The sequence below is a fragment of the Alosa pseudoharengus genome, unplaced genomic scaffold, assembly GCF_046254945.1.
Source record: "Alosa pseudoharengus isolate Yale_2024_CS ecotype anadromous, Long Island Sound unplaced genomic scaffold, YU_APseudo_1.1 YU_APseudo_1.1_scf_12, whole genome shotgun sequence".
NCBI classification, from domain to species: domain Eukaryota; kingdom Metazoa; phylum Chordata; class Actinopteri; order Clupeiformes; family Clupeidae; genus Alosa; species Alosa pseudoharengus.
The window spans coordinates 31,903,035-31,908,396 of record NW_027468587.1 but is presented as its reverse complement, the minus strand read 5'-3'; positions in this window follow the sequence as shown (position 1 = coordinate 31,908,396).

The following is a 5,362-nucleotide window of genomic DNA, read 5'->3' as shown; positions in this document are numbered from 1 at the left end:
AGAGGCCATGTTTACCTGCTTCTGCAGCTGGCTGAGCTGAGCGGACATTCCTTCCAGTCGCATACACGTCTGCTGCAGTTCTGCAGTCTATCAGGTGGCTGTTCCGCAGACTGGCAAGCGTTCCCAGGCTGCCACACACACACACACACACACACACATACACACACACACACACACACACACACACACACAGTCTCACTACAGGCAAAGACATTTCTTACTACAGGCACGGATCAAATGCAGCCACAGTATATGTTACTAAGTAACTCCACAGAAAAAAGCACTGGCATGAACCTCAGATGAACCATAGGTATTAATCAGTGGAAACAAATATCCTACCAAAAGTTATTGTCGTGGAAATACTGTCCACTTATCAAATCCAAATTAGCAAATAATCACTTAACTATTTGCTAATTAGCACTCTGGAACAAGGCGTCCGAAGGAGACAATGCAGACAGGAGATCTCTGAAGACCTCTGATGATCTTTATTCACCGTATTGCAGTGATAGTCCAGCCAAATGATGTCCAGACCAGTCGTCAAGCAATAGGGTGAGGTGAGATGTCATCAGCTGGCGCCCCCCGATGAGATCTGACTTAAAGATGGCTGCGGCCTATCTTTTATACCCCTTAACCTTAGAGAAGTGACCTCTCCTCGCGCCATTCTCGAAAGACATCTTTTGGCCAATCAGCATTTGACAGGGTTACTAATATTGGTGGAAACCATCCTCCCATCATGCATAAAAATATATGCAAAACTGTCTAGTTCTGGGTCTTTCTGGTTCTATCCAGTTGGGTGTAAGCAGGGCTTTCTTATCTTGTTTACTTCATAGCAGCCAGAGCCCACCTATTACTTGTCCTTGCTCTTATCTTCACCAGCTGACATCATCCTCTCTCTCTTGACCATCATATGACAGGCCTAGTGTCCACTGTATCCTCCTGCACCCCACTCCTTGACTGCTGGTCTGGTCTGTTCAAGATGTGTACAGGCCTTGGAAATCTCATAATAACTGCAGTAATATTAAAGTGTATAAAACCATTCATGCATCCTTTAAGTCATAGAAAAACACAACATTATGTTATAGGCTACTATACCATGTGGTTAAGTTACCCTGTGAGTAGACCACTGATCACCTTGAGGTTGAAGGTCTTTTTGATCTCCTCTTTGACCTGCTCCTGGAGCTGTGCATGCAACTCAGCCAGGGCCTTAGGCAGGTTGCTCTCAGTCTCAACCATAGTAGGCTAAAGCAATTAAATGTCTCTTGGCATTTGGAAAACAGTTACAAAAACATTTCTGCATCTATCCAATGGTATTTTTAAACATAGGCCTACTTCATCTTGGTGTGGCAGCCACTGGCGCCTTAATGCAGGGGCTTACCTGGGCTTCAGCCCAGGGGCCTCGACCAATGAGGGGCCTCCTAATAATAATAATGATAATCAATAATATCGCGGCGTCATTAGCCTACTCTGGAGCTAGCCTAAATAATTGAGCACATCGTACTGCTCTACAATTACATCCATGCAGAGGCCCCCTTGTCTTCTCCAATTCTAAAATGTAACAAAACGTAATAAATCCCAACGGGTGTAGAGGAGCTAGAGGAGAGGCTGAAACTGACTGACAATCTTATCATACAAACTCTGGAGATAACGTGGGTAGGATTGAAGCAAGATAAACGAATGACGTGGATTCCTGTAACTGTCCATGAAAACAGAAGGCATAGCAGGTAAATATCGTAACAAATAGCATGGAAATGAAACGGCTTTAAAAACATGTATTTCACTTGTCTCATTGGAGTGAACGCAGAACATGCGCTGTGGCGCGAATAAATGAATTAGTGATCCGCATCTCCGTTCACCAACAGCTAAGTTTGTGCTAACCCATTCGCACATATAATAGTCTATGTCAGTGTTTTTCAACCTTTTTTGTGCCACGGCACAATTTTGACACTTAAAATGTCCCACGGCACACTAACATCCTGTGTGAAGAAAAAATAAACATACCATAGCCTAAAATTTCAAATAATACACAGATATGGCCTTATTATGGCTTCTATGCAAGACCTGCTTAATAAAACAAGTGCCCTCTGTTTCATTTGTAGGTGACTATATCTAATTTAATTGTTGTTATGAACTGGATATGTGATGATTCATACTGGATATGGGGCCTCCCTGCATACCACAAATAGTGCAATCATACAATCAATGAGAGCATGTGGTTATAAATTATTTGATGCAACAGTTGCATTTCTGGACCAGTGAGTGACATTTGGGTAATTTTCTGCGGCACACCTGATGATCTCTCACGGCACACTAGTGTGCCCCGGCACAGTGGTTGAAAAACACTGGTCTATGTTATGTTTTCTCCATTGTTAACGTGAGATATGTCTCCATGTAGTGTAGTGATACAATGTTCACGTCACATGAGCCAGCTTGTTCTGTAGGCTAAAAGTATTTCTGTCCCTCCCAAACTGCGTTAAACTGGTGTGTTAAGTAGACAGAATTTCAAAAAAACTCCTGGGGAACCCCCCGACACGACAAACACATGCACTTTTGAAAAGCTTTTAAACGTCCATACCCATCTTTTAACTTAGCCTACAGCCAGTGTTGTAAAAGTTCAACGCTTGTTTTCGTGCAGTAGGCTAGCCTTTTTGATAATCTATGTCATGGGTAGGCTGACGTGATTCGAGGGCCTTCTGTTCCTGTTTATGTAAAGGTTTTACATGCTGAATAATGATAGGCTACACTGCATCTTATTAACCAAAAGTGCACGCTATGTGTCGGGTCAGATCGCGGGCCGGGTATCATTTAACCATAATTAATATTTGCGGTTGGGGGGGTCCTTAAAAAACATATAGCCCAGGGGCCTCGGGTGGTATTAAGGCGCCCCTGGTGGCAGCTACTCATTGATATTTCAATGATTTAAATATCCAAGAGACATTAAAAATCTTGAACTTGGAGGTTTTACTTTATCCGTTTTAAAGATGAAAAATGGCTAACACACCCGGGAGCTAAAGCTGGCCTAACAAGGTTAGCAAAATAGAAAATTGTTCCAATGTTCACAACAATTAAAATGCTTAGATTTGTTTCCCCCAAATACCTTAATTAGACAGCAAAAATGTGATATTAACTCAATATGAGAAATAATTGTACTTGATAACTTCTTTCATCAGGCAGGGCATACAGTTAATAATTTTCACATGATTTCGAGATTAGCCTTGTGTGACAAAACCTTACCCGAAGCTTGTGAATCCCGCTTTAGCTACTTGGCTGACTGTGTGAGGTAGACACTGGTGTTTTGCCTAAATTTGGACACAATATTACATTTTCATTATCTTTTTTATTTCTTCATTTTTAAGTGTTTGGCAATGTGGTTTATGATGGGCAAAATGTGTGCAGTTAGCTACGTCAACTGTACAGAACCCATAGATAGGCCTAGGCCTAATCTAAATGTAAATTGTAAATGTAGACCTATACTTTAACTAGAGTTTTGTCAGTTGGTCAAGTATGGACAGTGACACCATTTTTGCCATTTTACTTCTGTAGTTTACAAAACCAGGATGAATATGAAATGAAGCAATCAAGATGTGCTTAAAGCCTGGCTTTCAGCTTTAATTTTAAGTGTTTTTTTGGGAAAACATAACTATATGTGGTGACATTTAATGCTTTTATGAAAACCCATCAAAGTCAATGACTGCATGAAGTCCACAACAAGTAGACATCACCAAACAATATGTTTCCTCCCACAAGATGCTTTGCCAGGCCTTGACTGCAGCTTTTGGTCTTTCAACTTCAATTTGTCTTCAGTAGCCTAAGTGAAAAGCATGGAAAACATGCTCATTTGGATTCAGTTCAACTTGGCCATTGAAGAATATTACATTTATTTACCTTGAGAGACTCTTTGGTTGCTTTATAAACCACACCAGTGCATACAAATGACTAATTTCTTACTACATTTCACGTCACATTTATCTTGATAAAATCTTGATATTAGCCTAACCTTCAAATCTTGACACAAACATCTATGTCCCATGATCCAAAAAGCATCACTGTTTGATTGCAGGGGGGGTAATAACGGCACATAATTTCCCTAAAAGGCTATGACAGAACTGTTGTTTAACAAAATAATCATTTGATGGCACAGGACAATCCTAACAAACTTTATTTTACATTTTATACTACACAGTAAATGTTGCCTTGACTACGTGGACAGGATTTATTGTCTAACACTGTCAAACAAAAGTGCATTCAGCATTTTGTCCACAACTCAATTCAGTGCACAAGACAAATCAAGTTTTGTTTTCTTTTTACTGAGTTCCCTTCCATATTTTGTGGACACAATATGAAAGCCTTCATGTTCTTTTGTGAAAAAAAGGGAGACATAGGTTAACAAATAGGCCTGTGTTAGGCCTCCTTGGTGCCCCTGTAAAAGAAAGCCTGAAAGCATCTAAAAGTAACAACTGCAGCAAATGTAATAATGCTACTACATGGCTATATCTATTTTCACACATCTTGTTTCCTGGCCTTAACTGTCATATTTCACTGCATGATTCACCTATCTCACAGAATGCTGTTCTCTTGGCAACGTCCCTGAGCAGGAGCCTCAGAACCATTATGACATGCCCACCAACAGCCACATCCCAGGCCATTACGACCTGCCCCCAGTCCGCCGACCCCCTTCCCCGTCACCACGGAGAGTACATTACTGACCCTCCACCCCCACACAGCGCTCCAGCCCACAGGAACCCAGCGAGAGTGGAGCAATGCACAAGGACAATGACAACAAACGCACACGAGGACAATCAAGTTTTTAGATAGTGGCAGACTGATGCCACCTACTGGATATTCCAGCCATTCATTTGTTCAAGTGAACCATCCCAGGCAATGCTGGGGACATGAGACCATTGCGATGATAAAAATAAAAAAACATACAAGAAAATTATTGTAGGACTGCTAGGCTATATTTGCGTCCTAAGGGTTTATTTTCAAATTGTCAACTATTATATTTTACTACAGCTAAAACTATTTTGATCTGTCAATACTCACTATCCATTTTGATTCACAGCTATGCCAACCCTTGCCATTTTCTCCTATTTGAAATGTCCTCTTAAGTGATGAATGTAATCATTACTTTCTTTGTAAATAATAAGCAACGTTGTGCTTTATGAAGTCTTGTCTCCATCATAGTTGTATCATTGTTCAGATAACGAGGAAATAAGATAGCAATAGTTGTAGGCTATATTAGTAAAACCATGATCCTTTCAGAAGCTGTATTTTTGTCAGTCATTCTCATGCTTTCATAATTTCATGTCTGATAAGTCATCAATGATAGTGGTCACAAAAAAAGAAAGAAATTAAAGAGTTGTGA